Here is a 25,872-nt window from a genome sequence, read left to right on the forward strand (position 1 = left end):
AATAGAATTGGGTTAAAATTAAAATTTGACACATTTGTTCAAAATGACCAAATGTACAAGATCAGAGTGGTAGAGACCTGGATTAGAGCATTTCATTCAGAAGTGGCTGAGGAGTTTTGTCAACTGTAAGTAAACAGTATATAAATCAATAGTGTTAATGGAGCTGCCAAAAAGCTAATGTAAATGTTGCTTCAGTGGAAGAATGATGTCTCATCAAGGATTGAAATAATCCCACTGGAATCTATGCTGGTCCATCCACATTTGTTATAATGTGTACTGTTGTGGACACTATTACTAGAGGGATTTTTACAAACAAAAATGCATCAAGAAGAGGGCAGTCAGGATGTTGGAGAAAATTTTATATGATTAATGGTTGAAAGAACCAGGAACTCTTTAACTGGGGAAAGAAAGGGTATAGAATAGGAATATTCAAATAATAACAACAAAATGATAATAACATAATAGCTTCATTCCATGTTTCATTGCCTCATTTCTTTTGATCCTTACTGTAAACCTGTAAGGTTGTGCTATAATGGTTCCATTGAAAGATTTTTAAAAAGAAACAAAAACACTGAGTCTCAGGAATATAAATAACTTCCTCAGATCTCAGACTTCAAATATTTGATAATCTTTTTATATGTGGAATTATGTTAACATTATTCTTTGTGCCTATCAGTGCGAATTCTAACTCCCAAGAGAGAGAAGAGCTAGACTGACAGAAAAACGATTTTGGTTTGATATTTGAAACAAATAAACAACCCAAAACTTTCTAGCAATTAGAAGCATTCAAGAATGGAATGGTCTTCCTTATGAGACAGTGAATCCTTCCCTTCTGGAAGTGTGTTGGAAAACTGAACTCTGTTTGGGCAGGATAATTGTATAAATGTCCTCTCTGGCCTCCATAAGTCTAGGGAGTCTAGGGGACATGCACATAGAAGTGTTAATTGCAAACTCATTCCGGGGAAATTTTGTGCTGTGGGGGTTATCTTCTGTAAAAGATCTCCAGAGTATCTCTCTTCTTGCAGTCTTCTGATCTACATTTTCTTTTTTATAACACAGTCCCTCAGTCATTTATCATTCATCATATTGCTATTTGGGATCCCTGGGAATTCTGACTGGTCCCTGGTCTCAAGTGTCTCACATTTTTGTCTACATAAGTAGATAATTATTCTGTAGTTCCATGGATTCTGAAGTGGTGACCAAATTCTGAGAGAATGTAGAGTAGAGCTCATTAGTATCTTCCAGTGAATTGAGCCAGAAGGAGGAAAAACATTCAGAGGAGAGTCTGAATTTATAATGGGAGGGAGAGTAAAAACTTACGAAGTGGAAAAAGGAGAGTAGGGAATTTCAGCTACACTTTAGTCCATAGATATGAAAGCTACAGAGATGAAAGGAACTACAAATAATTTAGTATGATTGGAGAACAGAGACCTATGGAAACCTAGATAGGTCACAGATCATAAAGGCCATGCTGGGCTTTTGTATTCTATAGGTTATAGGAAAATTGAAGGGCTTTTTAGGAGGGAAACTATGCAAAATTATAAAAGTATGTATTCTGGAGAATATCACACATAGAAAGCTTTTTTTGGTTTAGATTGTTCCTTTCTCTTTGTTAGTGCATATAATCAAGAATCAACTTGAGTACGTTTCTAGCTGCGCAATAATCAACCATCTGAGGAACATCCATAATAAGAGATATTTCAAAAAATCTCTTGTGAATTTATTGTGTTTTGATGCCAGTTATAAATGCCTGGTAACAGCTAGGAAAGGAAAGAAGCAAAGCATGTTTAGCCAGGTTAAAATTTCAGCTTCTGTAAATGTTAGACACATGATTTCTCCAGTGGAAAAAAATTACAAGCAACCTTTAGAAGTTCTGATATACACCTTTCCCATAATAAGGCTCCTTTTGTCTTTGTTTGTAGCATTCATTTTGCCCACCCTACAGCTTGCTCAACCAGGTAATCCAACAGAGGTCTGCTTTTTCTGTATTCTTGACCCTGTTCCTAGGAGACTGCTCAACTCAGTGCTCAGAGTGGACCTGTGAGTTTGTTCTGCAGCTTAGCTCCTGAATTTCTCTGTGACTTGCTAGCCTTCCTTGCATTAAGCAGGGGAAACTTCTGAGGCTCCAGCCTTCCATGTAAAAGTCAGAAGTGACATTAACCTTTCCACAGGCCAATAATGACAGGGATAAGAAGAATAATATAGACCTCCCAAAAGAAATTACTATAAATAAACCTCATAGGTAAAACAAACAAACAAACAAACAAACAAACAAACAAACAAAAAACTCTGTCAGCTAATGCCACTTTCCCCCCTGGTCCCACTCTCTATTAGAAACATTAGAGAAATTGCTCCACTTTATTTCCTTATTTCTAGTTTATGTCCACATTTTGTGCCATCAGCCTGCTTAGACAGGTCTCTTATTTCCAGCACAGAATTCTGCCACCAGTACTGCCCATGCTGTCCTGATTAAAATCTTTCAATGGTGCTTGAAAACAAGCTGCTCACAATGTAGGTTTATTCTATGTATTATTTTAATGCCAGTATTTCTTATTGTAGTTGTTTAGCTTACAGGTTCTCTGTCTTAAATTTGTGATGCAATTCACATAAATATGATGGTAAAAATTCTATGGGACTGTATGTGCATTCTTTTATTTGAATGCTTACTCGATAAACCTAATTTTACATGCTCAAATTTGCTTTAGGACTTGCCTCCTATTTGCCTTTCCTTCCCTCAAATCTCAGAACTATTATTTAGAGGCTAAACAACTATAATTAAAGAAAAGCTTTCACTTGCCTCCAAATAAATGGTTTTCTGATTTCATCCTTGGAAATGTGTGTGACAAGTTTTCAGAATCAGCAATAGTGAAACCAGTCTTAGAGGTGAACTTGTCAGGCCACCAGCTGGGTGGGAGAGGGAAGATACTTTGGTTGTGTATTTGCACTTAACATAGAGAGCATTCGTGAACACTAACCAACATCATCTCTAATTACTGCTGTGATTAGTATCAAAGAATTGGGTCCCAGGAGGCTTGCTTTCCTAAAGAAAATACAGTGCCATATGTTACATTTTTTTTTACAGTTCTCATATGTTATTAAGGATTTCTCTGTCCTGACAATTGTCCTATCAAAATTTCCTTTATTTGAAAAATATTTCTAAAGACACAAGTTTTCCCAGTTCTCAGAATTGACTTTCTGAAAAATAAACTGCCATTTCATTTTGTAAAAAATAAATCCTATTCTTATTCTAGAGGTGTATGAATAAAATGTAACTCATTTAAGACTAAAACAGAAGAAAAAAGAGGGTTTGATAGAAGCCTCAAGGCCTTTCTCAACATGGAATCTGCTTGTCAAACAGTGTTTCAGTAATTAATATAGTTTAGTACTGCTGAACAAAATATTTTCTGCTGAATACAATATTTTCCCATAATTCTTTCCATGTAAATGTGAGAGACCAAGGTTTCTGAAACACAAGACAACATAAATTCATGGAAACATACAGTATTGGAACTAGGTCTCCTGACAACTATCTTATAGATTTTTTTATATCTTTTAAATAATACACCATATATAAAGGGTACAGTACATTGGCTAGTGCACGTTAATTGTAAGGATTTATCATGTTATTTCCTCTAGAACATTGCTTTTTAAAATATTACACTATGTAGACTTCTGGAATCTGCCTAACGTAAAAAGATCTTGGAAGTCATCATTCCCATTCTTAAAAAAAGAACAAGTTGAACAAACTGAAAATTAAACAACTTTTCTTGATCCACCGGAGATCTGAGGTCACAGGGCAAACTGTACCCTGAAATCTGATTCAGATAGGTGAAATTACAGTCAGAGATAAGATTTGCTTATTGGGCGCAGAAGTCACTGGAGCCATATTTTGATGAATTGCTGGAGGCTAAGTGTGGACAAATATGAGTGTGAGAAACTCCTGGGACCACGATCTTAGGGGACCCCAGAGTTTCATGGGTTTCACCTCCAGAAACCCCACCAAGTTCTCCCTTTGAAGATCTGAAGAAGATCTCTTCTTTATGACTGGCAAGGTTAGAGTAACCACTATAAACTATGCCCATTGTGCTCTCCATAACTTAGGCCTCTTGGCCTCTTCTCCAAGGGAAAATACTACCAGAGCCTCATTCCACTTGAGGGAAGGGCATTTTTCTCTTTCCAGTCTCCTCTAGCTCTCCTGTCTCACTTAAGCGGTGGAAAAAAACCTGAGAAGCATTTGTAATAGTAATGGTTCAGGGATGTAGGTAAACTGAGATTTAATCATAAAATTATAGCATGCCTTCCTTCCCCCATCCCTTACCACCACACTAATGGGGCTCCAGTTTAATTCATAATGGATTACAGATGAAAGAGCTGTGAGACACAGATGCTGTCTGTGAAGTGTTTAGAGAAAACCTAGGTCAAGAGAGGAGTCCAAAACAAAAACACCTTAGGAATCTAAAGCCTCTGATACAGACAGAGATACAGTCAGTGAACATGAACATAAAATCTCACACTAAAGGCCTGTTTACCTCCTTTCCTATCACTCTGTACATCGTATCTGGCTTTTAAAAAAATTACAAGGCTAGGGGAGTTAAGACAGTGGAGTAGCAGGAAGCCCCTATGCTTACCTCACCCTTGAACACAGCTAGACAAATATCAAGTCATTCTCAATACCCAAGAAATCAATGTGAGGACTGAGAGAACAAACTGCACAGCTAGAGGGAGAGAAGAGGCTGCATTGTGGAAGGTAGGAGGTACAGAGACATGATTTGAGGGAGAAAAGGATCATGGGTGCTGCAGAGGGGAGGGGGCCCTGATCATGGAGAGTGGAGAGAGAGAGAGGGAGAGAGTGAGAGTAGCACACAAGGTATTGCACAAGAAAAACATTTCCCCCAAACCATTGACTGGGAAAGTGAGAGGGGCTGATTATCATGAGTTTTTACAAGCACTAGAGCTCAAAAACTGGAGTCTGTGCCATGGTCAGTGTGGAGCCTAGTGGACACTGCAGTGCTCCTGTGGAGAAGGAGGGCAGCAGATGGTGTGATCTGAGGATCTCCTGAGATGCACTGGGAGAGACGTTTCTCTCTTCTTAGAGTGTATCTGGGAGAGGTAGCATTGGCTTTTGGGATGAAAGACCTAGTGGGCACCATTGTGCTGCTGTGTCCCTTAGCGTAGAGACAGAGACATCTGCTGAGGGCAGTTAACCTGGATGCTGCCTTTTTGCTATGCTTTACACTAAACTCCAAGCTCCTGGACAACTACCCTTTGGTGCAACTACCCTTCTGGGACATAATGACACCAGTCCCAGCATGGTGAAACCCTCCCCAAGAGGACAAGTATGGATTGTGCTGTGCTGAATCCCTAAAGTTTGGAGTTTTGAAACTCAGCCTGTGTACCTGAGATAAAACACAGGTGCACTGTTCTGTGGGGTGGACAAATGGCCTAGACACTGACAGCATGAAGTCAGGGATCTGAGGGACGCTTGGGACACAAAAGGGGAGATTCTTTGCTTTTCTTTGAGGGCTTCCCAGACAGTGGCAGGTTTGAACTTGCCTCTCTAGGGATGAGGGAGAGGGCTATTGCCATTTTTCTCCCCGTCCCATCAGCACAGACCAACTATAGTGAGCAGCACAGTGCCCACAGTGTAGGCCTCCGCTGCTTACATCAAGCCCTGCCCCCCTGCACTCCGCTGGTGCTTCTTTACTAGGGAAAGTGTGCCTGAGAACCAGAGCAGCAGGCCCCTCTCCCAGAAGACCAGCACGGACTGTCTCTCCCCGCTGCATGCACCAAATCTACTGACCATAGAGTACTACAAAGCTTCAGCACTAGTGGAAATAGGATCTGGCATATCAAGAGCACACCTAGTTAAAACTCACCACACTCTGGACAAGGTCCAAACACTATCCACTGCAGGCAGAGTGAAACTTTGCAGAGGACTGACCTGAGGTAAAGAGCAGCCAAAACACAGCAGCAGAGTGCACACAGCATGCATTGGAAACATTTCCTGAAGCGGCAGGCCCTGGACAGTATATGATCTCTTCATCATAAAACCATTACTCTCAGGAAGAGGAAACATAACAGGCGTTGCTAACACAGAGAAGAATACAGAGACCTAGACAAAATGCCAAGGTGGAGGAATTCATCTCAAGAGAAAGAGTGAAGAAAGGTCATGGCCAGGGATCTAATCAGGATATAAGTAATATGCCTGATCCAGAATTTAAAACAACAATCATAAGGATACTAGCTGGGCTTGAGAAAATCATGGAAGACACCAGGGAGTCCTTTACTGCAGAAATTAAAGACCTAAAACCTAGTCAGGCTGGAATAAAAAATGTTATACCAAGATACAAAACTGATGAATGTAATAACCGCAAGGATGGAAGATGTAGAGAAAGGAATACGTGATGTAAAAGATAAAATTATGGAAAATAATGAAGCTGAAAAGAAGAGGGAAGGAAAAATATTGGATCACGAATATACACTTAGAGAACTCAGCAGCTTCATATACTATAATAATATTCATATTATAGGAATCCCAGAAGAAGAGAGGTAAAAGGAGGCAGATAGTTTATTTGTGCAAATTATAGCTGAAAACTTCCCTAATCTGGGGAAGGAAATAGACATCCAAATCCAGAAGGCATAGAAAACTCTCATCAAAATCAACAAAAGCAGATCAATACCAAGACATATTACAGTAAAATCTGCAAAATACAGAGACAAGGAAAAAATCCTAAAAGCAGCAAGGGAAAAGAAATCCCTAACTTATAAGGGAAGACAAATAATGTTAGCAGAAGTCCTATCCACAGAAACTTGGCAGGCCAGAAGGGAGTGGCTGGATATATTCAGTGGGCTGAATGGGAAAAGTATGTAGTTAAGAATATTTTATCCGGTAAGACTGTCATTCAGAATAAAAGGAGAGATAAAGAGTTTCCCAGGCAAACAGAAACTAAAGGAATTTGTGACTACTAAACCAGCCCTGCAAGAAATATTAAAGAGGACTCTTTCGGAAAGGAAGACAAAAAGTGACAAAGACTTCAAAGGAACAGAGAAAATCTTCAAAAATACTGACTTCATAGAACATACAATGGCACTAAATTCATATATTTCAATAATCACTGTGAATGTAAATGGACTAACTGCTCCAGTCAAAAGACCCAGGGTGTCAGAATGGATAAAAAACAAAAACAAAAAGAAAAACAAAAACAAAACCAAGATCCAGGGGCGCCTTGGTGGCTCAGTTGGTTAAGTGTCCAAATTCGGCTCAGGTCATGATCTTACCACTTGTGAGTTTGAGCCCTGCTTGGGGCTCTGTGCTGACAGCTCAGAGCCTGGAGCCTGCTTCGATTCTGTGTCTCCCTCTTACTCTGCCCCTCTCCTGCTTATACTCTCTTTCTCTCAAAAATAAATAAATGTTAAAAAAAAATGAAACAACAACAACAAAATCAAGATCCGTTTATATGCTGCCTATAAGAGACTCATAAACCCAAAGACACCTGCAGATTGAAAGTGAGGGGATGGAGAAACATTTATCATGCTAATGGACATCAAAAGAAAAATGGAGTAGTCATACTTCTATCAGAGAAACTAGATTTAAACTAGTTAACACTATTTTGAGGGAGAGGGGGATAGAGAGAATCCCTAGCAGGCTCTGTGCTGTCAGTGCAGAGTTCAATGTGGGGCTCAATCTCATGAACAGTAAGATCATAACCTGAGCTGAAATCAGGAGTCAGATGCTTAACTGACTGAGCTACTCAGGCACCCCTCAGACAAACTAGATTTTAAACCAGACTGTAACAAGAGATAAAGAAAGGCACTATGTCATAATAATGGGGTCTAAACAAGAAGAAGACCTAACAATTATATATATGCCTCCAACTTGGAAAGCATCCAAATATATAAAACATTTAATAATAAACATAAAGAAACTTATTGACATTCTAATATAGTTTATTTATTTTTGAAAGAGAGAGAGAGTGTGAGCAGGGGAGGGGCAGAGAGAGAGGTAGACACAGAATCAGAAGCAGGCTCCAGGCTCTGAGCTGTCAGCACAGAGCTTGATCCACAAACCATGAGATTATGGCCTGAACTGAAGTTGGATGCTCAACCAACTGAGCCACCTAGGCACGTAACCACTAAATGTTTTTAAAAAGATATGGTAAGAGAGGATATAAAATAGAATCATACAGAATGCTCAATTAAAACCAGTAAAGGAAGGGCGCCTCGATGGTGCCCCTGTTTGTGCCCTGTCTCTCTCTCAAAAATAAATAAACATTAAAAAAATTTTTTTAAAAAGGCAAAGAAGATTAGAAAGAAATGATGAACAAATGCAGCCAATAGAAAACAGTTGTAAATATCAGAGATATCCATCTACCTATATCAATAATCACTTTAAATGTGAATGGCCTAGATACACCAATTTAAGATGCAGATTGTCTGAATGGGCAAAAAAGAACCCAGTTATATGTTATCCACAATTATATGTTGTTTATAAGAAATCCATTTTAGGTATACAGACACAGATAGTTAAGCAAGTAAATGGATAGAAACAGATACACTGTACTAACACTGATCAAAAGAAAGCTGAGGTAGCTATATTAATTTGAGATAAAGTAGATTTCAAAACAAAGACAATTATGAGGGATAAAGAGGGGCATTGCATAATGATAAAATAGTCAATTCTCTGAGAAGACAAAATAATCCTAAGTAAATATGCTTCTAATAACAAAATATCGAAATGTGTGAGGGAAAAATTGATAGACTTGAAAGGAGCAATAGATGAATCCACTATTAGAGCTGGTGGCTTCAACACTACTCTTTAAGTAATTGATAGTTTGTACATGCAGAAAATGAGTAAGGGTGGATTTGACCTGAACAGTACAATTGATCAATTTGATCTAATTGACATTTATGGAGTATTCCATCTAACAACAGTAGAATACACATTTTTCTCAAGCTTACAAAAACATGCAGCAAGATGGACCGTAATCTGGATCATAAAGCACACTTTAACAAATTTAGAAGTATAGATGTCATACTACGTATATTCTCAAGCCACACTGGAATTAAACAGAAAAGGACAGTATCAATCAATGATGAGGATGAAGAGTGTCAGGAACTCTCACTCATTGCTGGAAATGGAAAATTATATAGCCACATTGGAAGACAATTTGGCAGTATTTTTTACAAAGCTAAACAAATTCTAATAATTTGGTAATACAGTCGCACTCCTACGTATATTCACAAATTGCCAGCAACTGGAAGCAACCAAGATATCCTTCAGCAGGTGAATGAATAAACAAACTATGGTACATGTGTATGATAGAATATTATTCAGCAATAGAAAGAAAGGAAATATTAAGTTATGAATACACATAGGTGAATCTTAAATGCATATTGAAAGTGAAAGCAGCCAGCCTGGAATGTCAAGTAGTGTATGAGTCCTATTAAATGATATTCTGGAAAAGGCAAAACAAAAGATCAGTATTTGCAAGGGGTTCACTTGGGAAGAAGAGAAGGTGAATAGTTGAAGCACAGGGGATTTTTAGGGCAGTGAAATGATTCTATATTATACTGTAACAATGGATACATGACACTTCGCCTTTGCCATAGGATTTTATAACATAAAGAGTGAATCTTAATGTATGAACTATTAAAAATAATTTAGAAGGTTTGGGGATCCCAGGATGGAATATAGAATGTGGTAAAACAAATTAACTATTAGGAATATACCAAACAGCCCCATTGAAGAGGTTGGGAGGAACAGGTATTGACCTAAGTAACTTTGGAAATGAGGAAGCTTGTAGGACTGATGGTGAAGGAAAGTAAGCATAAGCACTGTGCTCTAAAGTTGCTGAAGTTATTTCCCACAGGTTAGCAATTCTGGTTCCACTTTACATGCCTGTTGCCAGTAAACAATCAAGTAAATGGATGGTTGATAATGGGAACCAGCTTTTTCAATTTTGGAGTGAGAGTCTGCGGATAAGCAAGGGTAGGAGGCTAGAATGATAAAAATCTCCACAGTTGAAGACATCAGTATGAACTCATGTGTAGCTTAATATAATGTAGATATTTACATACAGAACAATTTATAGATATGTATGTATGTATCTACATGTATTAGTAAACACACATGTATTAGTTCTTTGCTCTGTTGACAGAACCTAGAATCAATGACACTCCAGTATCAACAAGCACACTTAGTACCATGATCTTGGTTTCTAATATTCTCTAATAAAAGGAACTGTGTGTTTTTTGAGAAATGGCTGGCTCTAGAATGGGATGAAAAATACACCAGATGATTCTGGAGCATCTTACACTACTAGAAAGTCCGAAAATGTTAGTAAGAAACGAACCTACCCATAAATATGGGAGTATGTCAAAGTGACACAGGGGCCTACTGAAAGGGATCCCAGTGGACAAAACTGAAAATTTTTGAGCCAAAAAATAAATAAAAATAAAGTAGCATTGGTTTATAATCTGGATTATAAAATAAATGTACACGGGCCTATACTGATATGAATTAACGATTGAAAAATTTGAAAAAAGGAGACAAATCTCTCATTAGAATTCAAAATAAGTTATGTAGTACTGCCTTCAAGGAGATGAAGCATAATTCCCCACTCTTTAGGTTCATCATGACTGAGTTCCCTTCCTTTAAGTATGAAAAGTGGGGGAAAAACGTAACTCTAAAGTTGAGAAATCCAATAAGCATTACCTCTGCCAAAGTGATCAAGGTGAACATCAACAGTGAACCATAACACTGTAAGCATGATATTGACATAATGAGAAGGGCACTTTATCTCTGGGTCATCCTCCAAAAAAAAATAACTTAATTTCATTATTAGAAAAATATCAAACAAATCCCAATGATAGCGCATCTATAATATGCCAAAAGGAGTCTGAGAACCTGTGAAAGCCAAGAGGAGCCTAACTAGACAGATGAGTGAATGTAATATAGTATCATGGATGGTATCCTGAAATAGAAAATAAGGACATTAGGTAAAAACAAATGATATCTGAATAAAGTATGCATATTAGTTAGTTATAATGTGTCAGTGTTCATGAATTGCAGCATATGTACGATACTAATATAAGATGTTAATAATAGGAGAAACTGGGAACTGAGATATATGAAAATTCTATGTTCTCAGTTTTCCTGCATATCTTAAACTAAATGAAATAGAATTTGATAAACTGAATAAAAATAAACTAAAATAAGGTAATAAACCAAAATACTAGATAACTAAAATAAGGTTTTTTAAAAAATATATTACCCTATGGAAAGCTCAATACCTAACCAAGGAGTGAATTCTTATTATGCAATTTCAAGCAGCAGTGGGAGATTTCATGTCTGTATGGTGATGGCCATGTCAGAATGTATTTGTGGGGATGTTGCAGTCCTCAGCATTTGTCATTCAACCATGCGGGAAGTAATTCATGAAGGACCTTTAAAGAATAAGTTACAAATTATGGAGTCTTTGATTTTCTCCCATTGACATGAGGAGTGCCATAGTTCAGCAAAATGCTTTTGCAATGCCAGAGCATATCAGAGTCTATCTCTTTGCCATTAACATTCCAGGGGTGCAGTAAAAGGAAGGAAAAGCAAGTGTGTTAAAATTGACACCCATAATAATAGGTTAAATATTGACACTGTTTTCTCTAATATATATATGTTTACATATTTATATATATATTAGAAAAATGTTTTTGTTTTTAGTGTTTTTATATGAAAATACTTTTGTATTATATATATTAGAAAAAACCAAAGGGTACAAAATTGTATATAAAATTTTGGATCCTTTTCTATCTGCTGGGTTAGAAATTGTGGTTTTTGAGTTGCCCATTTTGAGCTGGCTCCATTGTCTGAGAATCACACTGCTGCTAATTGTTGTAAATTGTGTTTGCACAATTTAAGTAAAACATCTTTTTTTAAAGGCAGCAAAATCAATTTATTACCCTGCAAAGGGCAGTAAATGGCTTTTACATTGTGGATAGAGTGTTGAAATTGTTCATGCTACTTTGGCGATCAAATTAAGCTGTTGGCCTTTGCTATACTGGCAGGTGTTGCCCTGAGGTACTGCCATGTATTCTTTCAAAAATCCACTAAGATAAAGCCAAAAGCTATTTATATTTCCTAAAATTTTTCTTTTGAAAAATAAAAACCTGTGAAATTTAGTGACTTTTAACGTGCTGTAAGTATATGTTTTTTACTTATTCTACTTAGAATTGGATAATAACCATACGGCACTGGGTTGTTCTGTCTCTGTCCGTTCACATGGAATCAGTAACCCACAGTTTGGTATAGTTTTAACTATCCACCTTTCCCTCATTCTGTTCCTTCTTTTGCTCCTCTGCCCCATGGAGCAAAAATAGATCGAGTACTGTGTATGTAAGGAAAATCTAAGTTGATTCTTAGTTGCTTTAGTTTTCGAGTTATTTTATAAAGACAGGAAAGTTAAAAACATTTATTTGAATTTATGTTTTGAGGTCTGTAACATATTGTTGCAAACATTAATTCTCTATCAGCATTTTGTGCATAATCTACAACCATCACCTCACAGTCTGTCTTTCCTTGCCCAAGCCACCAGATCCAGTCATCAATGTAGTCATTTAAACTAAAACTGGCCAAATACAGTCATATCTGTTATTTAGCATTGTTACTGTATTGAAGTTGTTTCACATTTCCCAGTGTTTGTTACTTTTGTTATGTATGGGGGTGGGGTGGGGGTGGGACTCTGTGAAACCCAAATATCTCCAAGTTAATAATTTCATGGTTTATCATTTAGACCAACCACAGGTTCATATTTGTCTTTGGAAGACTTTATGTCCTAGTCACCTTAGATGAATGATTGAGTGTATTTTGATCCTCAAGGCCTAAAACCCAAAAGATACCTCTCAAGTGTCCTATGGGGGAAAATTACATTCCTGAATGCCCTTCACAGGTCTTCTCTTTGTGGGCCACACCTTCCACTGGGATTTTGAGAGCCAAGTCATAAATTTAGAATCATCATTACTGACTTGAGCCCCAAACCAGAGTGTCAGGGTTTCATCAGATTTCATGAAAGGAAAGTGCTGTTCTTATTTCTCTGTGTAGTTGAATGAAGTTTAAGCCATCAGACTCAGGACTCATGAGTGAATCATACTGAGTGATTCATGGTAGTTTAAAAAGAGAATGGGTCTTCCCCCCAAGTAATTCTATCTGCCCTGTTAGTCAATCACATGGTCTGTTGCTCTCATACTCTGGGTTTCTGAGCGTCCTTGGCCATTGTGTGTAATGGCTCTAAGTGGTGGCAGTTCCCGTGACCCATGACTTCCAGAAAGCAGATACTTCCATTTGTCTCCCAACTTTTTAAGACTCTGAAATCTCATAAAATGGACAATTCTGTCAGGATATTCTCCTGAAACCTCTTATATTGGCTCTGATGCTTCATCACTGTTTAAGAATAGTTTATTTAGGGGCACCTGGGTGGCTCAGTTGGTTAAACGTCCAGCTCTTGATTGAGACGTGAGATTGAGCCTCCATGTCAGGCTCTGTGCTGACAGAATAGAGCCTGCTTGGGATTCTCTCTCTCCCCGCCTCTCTCTCTGCCCCCCATCTACTCGTGCTCTCTTTCTCTCAAAATAAATAAAATAAACATTAAAAAAATAAAAGTGGTTTATTTAAACAACTTTTTTCAGTCTTGTAGACATCCTCTAGGGGAGCAACAATGTAGCTTTCCACCATGTCATATTCCTGCTTGCATCATTTAGCTCTCTTCCTTAAGTTCTTATAAGACAAAGGTTGCATGATTCTGCTCCTGGAGTCAATGATCACATGGGAGTAGACTCATAATGTTGAAGAAGTCTTGGGTAACCAGGAAGACTTAATCTAAGAGGGCTTGTGGAAATGTAGCTGAGATAAAGACCCAAAATCATTGTCTGGAGATGAGCTACAGTTATTACTAGAAAGACAGACTTCAGACTGAAAGCCAAGGAGGTCAACTAAAAATAAAAATGAAGCAAACATCAAGGTTTGTACTTAGGAGTGACAGAGTAGGTTAGAATAAGGGGCAACCTAAAAATTGAAATATTCAACCTGTGAATAGTCAGCATATATATAAACACACCTTATTGGGTGAATTGTGTAGATGAGCACCATGATTTTAGGGAGCCAACAGACAGATACAAATGAATGTGTTTGATTCAGGCACCCAAGGATAGAAAACAAAAATTAACTAGGTAGGATTATACTTTTCATTGAGATGATTTATCCCCCTTTTAAAAAAAGGGCTTTATAATTGGCATAAAATACAATGAACATATTTTGTTTGATATATGTATAAGCCAATGAAACCTCACGAAAATGAAATAATGAACGTATTCTTTACCTATGAAAGTTTCCTTATGCCCTTTGTAATCCCTCTGTACTGCCACTCTCTTCACCCTTCCTCAGCCAACTACTACTCCACTATCACTAGAGAGTAATTTTCATGTTCTATGGTTTTACATAAATGGCATCATATACAATGTTATCTTTTTTAGTCAAGCTCTGTCATTGTTACTGAATAGTATTCAGCCTCATTGTTACTGAATAGTATTCCATTGTAAGGATATACTAGGATTTGTTTGTCCGTTCACCTTTTGAAGGGCGTTTGGGTTGTTTATTTGTGTATAAGTCTTTGTTAGGACATGTACTTTCTTTTCTCTTGAGTCGCTGTCCAAATAGCTGGACCATATAATAGCTGTATGTTTACCTTTTTAAGAAACTGCCAGATTGTTTTTCAAAGTGGTGTCATTATTTAAAATCCCACCACAAGTATCTGAGACTTTCATTTTTTCCAAGTTCTCATTGACACTTGCTATGGTCTCTCCTAATTTTAGTCACTTTAAAAGGTGTCTAATGGTGGTATAACATTGTGGTTTACTTTGCATTTCTCTAATGACTAATTCTATAGATTTCTGTCTGCTTATGTGCCATCCATATGTCTTTATATTTTCTTTGGAGAAGTGTCCATTCAAATTTTTTGTTTAGTTGTTTATTGGTTTGTTTTCTTATTTGTGAGTTTGAGAATTCTCTGATGTTTTGTCTACAAACCTTTTATCAGACATATGCTTTGCAAATATTTTCTTCCAGTATGATTATCTTTTTTTCTAAGGGACTTTCAAAAACAATTTCAGGTTTACAAAAAAATTGAGGGGAAGGTAGAGATTTCCCATGTACCCCCTACCCCCACATACATAGCTTTCTCCATTGTCATCTCCACTCACCAAATGGTGCATATTGTTTTAAAACCAGGGATGAATCCACATTGACACTACATAATCACTCAAAATTTATAATTGACCTTGGGGTTCACTCTTGGTGTTATATTCTGTTGGTTTGGACAAAAGTATAATGACATATGTCACCATAATGTCATACAAAGTATTTTCACTTCCCTAAAAATCTTTTGTGTTCCATCTTTTCATCTATCCTCCCCACCCCAACCTCTGATCTTTTTGTTATCTCCATAGTTTGTCCTTTTTTAGAATGTTATATAGTTGGAATTTATGTAGGCTTTTCACATGGCCGCCTTTTACTTAGTTTCCTCTATGTCTTTCAATGGCTTGATAGCTCATTTCTTTTTAGCACTGAATAATATTTTTTTGTCTAGATGTACCACAGTTTATCCATTCATCTACTGAAGGATGTGTTGGTTGCTTTCAGTTTGAGCAGTTATGAATAAAACTACTATAAACATCAGTGTACAGTTTCTGTATGGACATAGAGTTTCAACTCCTTTGGGTGAGTACCAAGGAACGTGATTGTGGATGATATGGTAAGAGTATGTTTTGTTTTGTAAGAAGCAACCAAACTATCTTCCAAAGTGGTTGTACCATTTTGCATTCCCATAAGCAATATATAGGAATTTCTGTTGTTTCATGTCTTTGCCAGCATTTCATATTGTCAGGGTTCTGGGTTTTGGCCATTCTCATAGGTGTTTTGTGGTATCTTTTTCTCACTCTAATTTGAATTTCCCTTTCCACATACATGGACTATTTTTTCATATGCTTATTTGCAATCTGTATATCTTCTTTGGTGAGGTATCTGTTAAGGGTTCTGGCTCATTTTTTAATAGGGCTCTTTTTTTTTTTCTTATCATTGATGAGCTTATCTTTTCATCCACTTAGCAGTATCTTTCAGGAAAAGAAGTTTTAAATTTGAATTAAAAATGTATCAATGTATCAGTTTTCAATTTTTGTTTTTATGAAATATTCTTTTGATGTCATAGCTAAGAAATCTTTTAAAAGGTTTACAGCTTTAGGTCTTGTGCTTTTGATCCATTTTGAATTAATTTTTGGATGAAGTTTGGATTGGTCTTCATTTTTTTTACATGTGAATCATCAGTTATTATAGCACCATTTGTTGCAAAGACTGTCCTTTCCCCAATGAATTTCCTTTGCACTTTTGTCAAAAATAAGCTGTTCGTTTATGTGGACATAAATAAAGGTGAGTTTATTTCTGGACTCTCAGTTGTGGTTTTTATTCTGTTTGTTTCTTGTGACAGTAACAACCACAGTATCTTGATTACTGCAACTTTATAATAAGTCATGAAATTGGTAGTGTTGGCCCTACAATATTGTTCTTCTTTTTCAAAGTTATTTAAGTTACTACAACTCATTTATGCTTCAATATGAGTTCTAGAATCAGTTTGTCAAATCGTACAAAGAAATCCACTTGTTACTCAAAGGGATGCTTTGAATCTAGAGATCAATTTGAAGATAATTGATATCTTAACAATACTGAGTCCTCTGACCTGTTCACATTTATTTAAGTCTTTAATTGGCAGTTTTGTGGTTTCTACTGTAAAATTCTTGCAATTATTTGTCGTATTTATCCCTCAGAGTTTTTTATAATATTGTAAATAATATTTTTATCTTTAATGTATTGCTAATATTTAGAGATGCAGTTGATATTTTATTTTGATTTTGTGCCCGCCAAAATTGTCAAATTCACTTATTAGTTCTAGTAGCTTATATAAAGATTCCGTTATGTTTTCCAACTATATGATCAAAACTCAAAACAGAGTTTTCATCCTTCCTTCCAGTGCCTTTATTTCTTTTTCTTGCCTATTCCACTGACTAGAACTTCCAACACAGTGTTGGATAGAAGTCCTAAGAGTGGACAATGTTGTCTTGTTCTTGATTTTAGGGGGAAAGCATTCCATCTTTTACCATTAAATATGAAGTTAACTGTAGGCTTTCACCTTTTATAAGTTAAGGAAGTGTTCTCCTATGCTTAGTTTGCTGAGAGTATTTATCAGCATGGATGCTGGGCTTTGTCAAATGCTTTTTCTGCATATATTGAATTATCATATCATTTTAAATTTATTAATATGGAAAATTAAATTGATTGTCAAGTGTTACATGAACTTTGCTTTTGTGACATAAACTCCATAATTCCTCTTTATGTGTTTTAGGATTTGATTTATACAAATTTTGTTCATTAAAACTATAGTTGTTTTTTCCTAATGTCTGTATCTGGGTTTGGTATCAAGATAATGCTATCCTCATAGAATGAATTGGGAAGTATTCCCTTCTCTTCATTTTTTTTCCAATCTGAAAATCTCTGCCTTTTAACCTGAGCATTAAGACCATTAAATTTATGTGATTTATATATTTGGTTGGTTTAAAGCTATCATTTTGCTATTTGATTTCTATTTATTCCATCTTTACTCATTCATTTTCAGCCTCCTTTTATATTAATTGAATGCTTTCATTTCATTTTATCTCCTTTGTTGGCTTATTAACTATAGCCCTTTGTATTATACATTTTAACTTATCACAGTGTACCTTCAAGTGAGATTATGTATAATAATTTTATAATAGTATACTTCCATTTCCCCTATGCTGCTATTGTGGTACATTTTATTCATTCTTATTATAAACTATCAAGGCAATATTATTATTTTTGTTTTTGTTGTCAGTTCTATTTTTTAAAGAGATTGAAATATTAAACCATCTTTTGACAATTATGTGGTTAATTAATCTTTGACATAGGAAGGAATATCTAATGGGAAAAAGACAATCTCTTCAACAAATGGTGTTGGGAAGAAAACCAGAGAGCAACATGCAAAAGAATGAAACTGGACCACTTTCATACACCATACACAAAAATAAATTCAAAATGTGTTAAAGACCTAAATGTGAGACCTGAAACCATAAAAATCCTAGAAGCGAGCACAGGCAGTAATTTCTCTGACATCGCCAATAGCAACATTTTTCTAAACATGTCTTCTTAGACAAAGGAAGTAAAAACAAAAGCAAAAGGCAAAATAAAAGTTGGGACTTAATCAAAATAAAAAGTTTCTGCACAGTGAAGGAAACCATCAACAAAACTGAAAAGCAATTTACTGAATGGGGGAAGATATTTACAAATGACATATCTGATAAAGGGTTAGTATCCAAAATATATAAAGAACTGATACGACTCAACACCTAAAAATATCCCAATTAAAAAATGAACAGAAGACATGAACAGACATTTCTCCAAAGAAGACATCCAGATGGCCAACAGGCACATGAAAAGGTGCTCAACATCACTCATTATCGGAGAAATGCAAATCAGAACCACAGTGAGATATCACCTCACATCTGTCAGAATGGCTAAAATCAAAAACACAAGAAACAATTGTTGGCAAGGATGGGGAAAAAAAAACACAAGAAACAAGTGTTAGTAAGGATGTGCACTGTTGGTGGGAATGCAGACTGGGATAGGCACTATGGAAAACAGTATAGAGGTTTCTCAAAAAGTTAAAAATAGAACTACCCTATAATCTAGTAATTGCACTACTGCATATTTATCCAAAAAATATAAAAACACTAATTCAGAGGTATACATGTACCCTTATGTTTATAGCAGCATTATTTACAATAGCCAAATTATGAAAGCAGCCCAAATGTCCATGGATAGATGAATGGATAAAGAAGATGTTGTGTGTGTGTGTAATTAAATATTATTCAAATCATAAAAAAGAATGAAATCTTGCCATTTGCAGCAACATGGATGGAGCTAGAGAGTATAGTCTTAAGTGAAATAAGTCTGTTAAAGACAAATACTGTATGATTTCACTCATATGTGAAAAAAATTTAAATACTTATTTTTGAGAGAGAGGGCACAAGTGGTGGAGGGACAGAGAGAGAAAGAGAGAAAGTGGGACAGAGGATCTGAGGTGGGCTCTGAGGGACCTGAGCTCACAAACTGAGATCAGGACTTGAGCCGAAGTTGGATGCTCAACCGACTGAGTCACCCAGGTTCCTCTCATTTGTGAAATTTAAGAACAAAGCAAATGAGCAGAGAGAGAGAGGGAGAGAGAGAGAGAGAGAGAGAGAGAGAGAGAGAGAGAGAGAGGAAAGGAAAGCCAAGAAACAGACTCTTAACTATGGAGAACAAATTGATGGTCACCAGAAAGGAGGTGGTTAGGGAATGGGCTAAATAGGTGATAGGGATTAAGGAGTGCATTTGTGATGAATGCTGAGTGATGTATGGAATTATTAAATCAATATATTGTACATCTGAAACTAATATAACACTGCATATTAATGAAATAAAGTAAAATAAAATAAAAATAAAAATGAAATTAAAAAAAGAAAAAAGTCTTTTGTATTTACACGTCATCACTGTTTCTGGTTCTCTTCATTCCTTTATGTAAATAAATATTTTAAATCGATGTTACTGTCTTTCTACCTAGAGTACTTTCTTTAACATATCTTTTGGTGTGAATCCACTAGTAATGAATTCTTTCAGGTTTTGTATGCCTGAAAAAAGATCTTCATTTCACATTTGTTTCTGAAAGATATTTTTACCAGGTGTAGAGTTCTTGAGTTCACAGGTTTTTTTCCCTTGTGACTACTTTAATGATATTGCTTTAATCTCTTCTCTCTTGCATTGTTTTTGATGAGAAATCAACCATTATTCTTATCTTTGGTCCTCTGTATTTAATGTGTCTTTTCTCTCTAGTTGTTTTAAAGGTATTTTTCTTTATTATCTTTTTTTACTATTTGATTTTGAAGTACTTGGATATCGTTTTTTTCATACGTTATGCTGGGATGCATTGAGCTTCTTTGGATTTAAGAGTTTATATATGTATACGTATATATGTGTGTGTGTATATATATGTATATATGTAATATATAAATTGTATATAATTAACATGTTATATACAACATATATATATATATATATATATATATATATATATATGCCTTTAAATCAGTTTGGGATACTTTTAGCCATTTCTTCAAATTCTTTTACTGTGTTCTGGAAATTCCAATAACATTTATAGTTGGCTGCTGGAAGTTGTTACACAGATCACTGATGCTCTTTCATATATTACTCTCTTAGCTTCATTTTGGATAGTTTCTATTGCTTTGTCTTCAGGTTCATTAATATTTTCTTCTGTAAATTTGATCTACTATTAATTCCATCCAGAGTATTGTTCATTTCGATCTTGTAGTTTTCATTTTTAGATGTTCAATTTGTGTCTTTTTAAACATCTGTAATATGGTTATAATTACTGTTTTAATGTCACTGTTGGCTAATTCTGATATCTCTGTTAGTTTTGAATTGGTTTCAATAGATTGATTTTCTTCCTCATCATGAAATATATTTTCCTGCCTCTTTGCATCCCTGGCAATCTTTGATTGGATATAAGATGTGACTGTTACTTTGTTCGGTGCTAGATACTTTTGTATTTAAAAAAATTTTTTTTAACATTTATTTATTTTTGAGAGATAGAGGTAGAGCGTGAGCAGGGGAGGGAGGGGGAGAGAGAGAGAGAGAGAGAGAGAGAGAGAGAGAGAGAGAGAGAGAGAGAGATACAGAATCTAAAGCAGGCTCCAGGCTCTGAGCTGTTTGTTAGCACAGAGCCCGATGCGGGGCTCGAACTCACGAACTGCGAGACCATGACCTGAGCTAAAGTCGGATGCTCAACTGACTGAGCCACCCAGGTGCTCTGATACTTTTGTATTTTTATAACTATTCCACCGGGAGCTTTTTTCTGAAACAGTTCAGTTCCTAAGAAATAGTTTGATCCATTTTGGTCTTTCTTCTAAGATTTTTACAGTATATATATCCCACTAACTGTAAGAACAAAGCAGCATTTAGTCTAGGGCTAATTATTCTCCACTGCTGAGGCAAGAGCCTTCTGAATACTCCACCTAATGTGCCATGAATTGTGAAATTTTCTGGTCTGGGTGATGGAAAGAGACACTGTTCCTATTCTGGTATGAACACTGAGCAGAGTTCCCTTTAGTCCTTTGAGATGATTCTACCCAGCCTTGGGAAGTTTCCCCACACATCAGTAGCACTGATCAGTAGCTGAGGAGGATGCTCTCTATGTCTCTGCGATTTTCTTTCTGTGTATGCTATGTCTTCTCCAGGATTCTGTGTGGAAAACTAGCTACTTTGTTCTCCCCAAATTTCCAGCGCTGTCTACTCTACCTAGAGAAATTATAGGCTTTACTTGAGAGTTCCCTTTGTGACTGTGGTCTCAGGATGCTTCAGGTAGTAAGCTGGGGAAATCACAGTGTACACCTTGCTATTTTACATCTCTCAGAATTTACTGCCCTTCATTGATCTCACAAAAACTGCTTTATTACATATTTTGTCTGTTTTATTTTCATTATTTCAGGCAGGAGTAGAGTAAATCTGTTCATTTGATAGCAAAACAGTTATCCTTTTTTAAGCATGCAAATTGATAACCTTATACTATTTTATAAATCAGTGCATCGGCAGTGGCAAATCAAGCCTGGATTTTTATGATTTGTACACTTTGGATACACTCTGCAGACCTGGAGTCCTTACATGTTTTTCTGTTACTGGTTGAGTGTCTGTATCTCACAAAAGAATGGCTAGCCCTTAACTTGCACGAGGCCAGGAACTCTTATTTTAATACATATCAAATGTTCACAATGGGAACTTAAGGAAGGTTAAAGGATATGTTGGATTGCAGTATGTTTTCCAATTTTCTGATGGGGAAATTACTTCCATTAATTTTCTTTAACAAATTCTGTCAGGTAAATAAGGCTACAAAATTTAAAGAAAAAAGTCAAAATGGGAATGAAAAATTAGGTCATGCCACAGTGGCTATAAATTGTGGTAGAAAAATATCCTGATTGCTCAGCTCAAGTTTGAGCTTTAAATCTTTTACCAGCTTCTTAGCTTGCCTGTGATGTGCTGAGTCCTGGCAGGTGGCTCACCACAGGGACTAATCTGGGAACATTCAATTGCACAGAGAGCTACTAATCCCTGGAGGTTAATGGTGCAGACTGAACTGATTGTCTGGCATTACCCAGAGCCCTAGGGAACAGTGTTTGGGACCCAGGACCAACTAAACAGGATGGAGATAGGGTTGGAGGTATTGTCACCAGCCTCCAGCTCCAGAGGCTATGCAAAAACTAAAGGACCTCTTGCTATAAAAGTTAGAATGGGCTACTATACTTGTTCTTAAAACTGGGGAAACAACCTTACTTGATTATAATCTTCCTATTCTGCCAATAATAAGGTGAGTAAAAAGTAGGATACATAGTTATGGGAGAAATAAGGAATCTATTAAAGCAATGATACTGTAAAAATTTCTCCCAAAGTACCTCTAAAGAGAGTAAACCTGCCCTAAACCTCTCTCAGTAGCTTCTTTGCTCCTCCTTCCATTTGAGGAAATAGCTTATGCAACCAAACATGAGGAAATTTGTTTGATGCCTCTTATTTTTTCATGAAGTTTCAGGAGCATTTTGCGTTCTGCAGTATATTTTTCTGTACGTGCTGTAATGTAGTAAAAACGGTGTTTTCATTTATTTACTATTAAATTACTTAGCCCACCCTACCTTTAAATCATCAGATAAAATTGTTCCTCCAGAAAGATATGCTGTATTTATCTCATGACATTGTGCACCCAGCACATGACCACATACCCTGAGGTGTGCATATAATCCAATCTGAGAAGATCTCTATGAGAATAAAATGTATCAAGCTTAGGAAATACTCCTCTTTATGCCCTATAAGGGCAATCTTATGTCTAATCGTTAATGAAGATGCACAAGAAATATTTTTCAGCTTTCTTGCTGATTAAATTTTGCTTCTTGATTTTAAACTGTAATGTTCTATTCACAGATCTCAATCTTTTGCTTATAAAGGAGCATAGAAGACACCAGCAATATGATCTTTATTTGTATTTAAGTTTGACATATATACATGTGTATTTATGTGTATGTGCTTTTTTTCAAGGAAATATATGTGTATTATCTTGAAGAAAATATCCACAGATATACTAAGAGCAATTTACTTTATTTTAAAATTTTAAGTGTCTTTCCCATTAAATGATCTCTTAGCTTAGAAACTGTGAACATAGAAGTGACTGGAATATTTGTTGGAAGTCATTAAGATGGTTGGAGTTAGGCAGATACTTGTTTCATTCTCTAAATAAAACAGAATCAAGTTAGATACTTGTACCTCTATAACTAGTTTACTTGTTGAAAAGGTTTTTTCTCCTTTATTGGAGAAGTCAGATAACTTTCTTTCTTTCCCTTGAATACACTGTTGTCTCAATGCACCGCTCTATTCTTTTTTTTTTCTTTTTTTCCCCTCCCCTGCACAGGCTGGGAATGATTTTGCTTGTATCATCATTCATATTATCCATCCTGTAGCTATGTACCTATAATGCAATGCTCTAAGTTTTTACTTCTCTGATCCCTACAAACTCTTTGAAAGTAAGCTTTAGCCTCTATCTCATGTGGAACCTTCCATGTTCATCCATGTCAATAAATATTTCCTTTGTCTGAATTTCTCTAAGAATTTTGCTCATAATTTTCATTTGATATTTTTATATTTATAAGATTATGCATTGTATTTTAAATAATATTTTTATGTATATATGTTGTCTCTCCAACTAGGCTAAGGAGTCTCAAGGGAAGTTGCCCATGTCTTGTACGGATCTCTTCCCTACAAAGCTTAAAATAGATATTGATAAAAATTTTATTAAGCAATGAATTTCATATATTTACAATGCATTTTAGCTTTGATAGAGGCTGTGATGCTTGAGATTCAGCATTTGCTTTTACATGTTTGTACTAAATGGGAACTATTGACTAGACAAGATGCTATCAATATGTAATAATTTTTTAAAAGTCAAAGTAATTTTTATATGATTTAGTCAGCTGGTTTTTATCTTTATTGAACTATAATTGACAAATAAAACTGTAACATATTTAAAGTGTGCAATATGATGATTTGCTATACATACACATTGTTAAAGGTTTCTCCAGCCCTCAGGCTAATTAACATATCCATCTCTTCCTATATTTGCTTCCTCCCCTGCCCGCCCCCCCTTTTTTTGGTGAGAACTTTAAGTTATACTCTCTGAACAAATTCAATTATCCAATACAGTGTTATCAACTAGTTGCCATGTTATACATTAGATCCTAAGACTGTATTTATCTTATAATTGAAAGTTTATACCCTTTTATCAACCTCTTCCTATTCTCCCCACCCCCCAAACTTGTGGCAGTCACTTTTCTACTCTCTGTTTCTATGAGTTTGAATTTATTTTGGTTCTACATATAAAAGTGCAATTGTGCAACATTTGTCTGGCTTATTTCATTTAGCATAATGGCATCCAGGTTAATCCATGTTGTAGCAAATGATAGGATTTTCTTCTTTTTTAGGGCTAAATTATATATATATATATATATATATATATATATATATATATATATACACACACAATATAATATAATTGTAATATAATATAATATAACAATATATAATTATAATATAATATAATATAATATATATAATTTTCTTTATCCATTCATCTATTAATGGACACTTAGGTTGTTTTCTTATCTTAGCTACTGTAAATAATGATGAAATTAACATGGGAGTACAGATACCACTTTTCTTTAAGATAATGGCTTGTTTCCTTTGGTATATGTCCAGAAGTGAGATTGTTGGATCATATGGCAGTTCTATGTTTAATTTCTTGTGGAACCTTTATACTAACTTCCATAGTGGCTACACCAGTTTAAATTCCAACAGTGTACAAAGGTTCCCTTTTCTCCATATCCTCACCCAGTGTTTATTGCTTGTCTTTTTGATAATAGCTATCCTAATAGGTATAAGATATCTTTTTGTGGTTCTGATTTGCATTTACCTGATGATTAGTGATGTTGGGCATCTTTTCATGTCCTTGCTGGCTATTTGTATGTCTTCTGTGGAAAAATGTCTATTTAAGCCTTTGCCCATTGTGTGTGTGTGTGTGTGTGTGTGTGTCTGTGTGTGTCTGTGCTCTTGAATTATATGAGTTCCTTGTGTATTTTGGATGTTAACAGCTTGTTGGATATGTGATTTACAGATATCTCCCATTCCATAGGTTGCCTTTTCATTTTGTTGATTGTTTCCTTTGCCAAAGTTTAGTGTGGTATAGTCCCACTTGCTTATTTTTGCTTTTTGTTAGGCACCTGTTTTAAATCTACACAAGACTATTATTTCTTCTGGCCTTCTAACATTGATTTAATATAAGAAATTTAGTCAGATAAAGGTTCCAACCTGAAGAAAATTTGCAAGAGTCCAGTTCTTCTAAATGTTCAAATTACTTAAATGCTAATTTTTTCCTGATAAATGAACTGGCTGCTCAACTATATCAGCATGTACAGGTTTCTTCAGGAGGCTTTTGGGATGATTTCCTATAGGTCTTTATATTTTCTCAATACAAAACTCTAAACATGCCATAAATTTAGGTTGCTGCGTCTCAGCACACAGAGAGAATACCAGCATGGGCACTTAGAAACATTAAAAAATATGTCTCTTCCCCTCATTTTCTCTTTGTCATATATACTTTCTGTAGCACTGTCTCTTAG

The sequence above is a fragment of the Panthera pardus genome, unplaced genomic scaffold (assembly GCF_024362965.1).
Source record: "Panthera pardus isolate Hobbes unplaced genomic scaffold, ASM2436296v1 HiC_scaffold_11, whole genome shotgun sequence".
NCBI classification, from domain to species: Eukaryota; Metazoa; Chordata; class Mammalia; order Carnivora; family Felidae; genus Panthera; species Panthera pardus.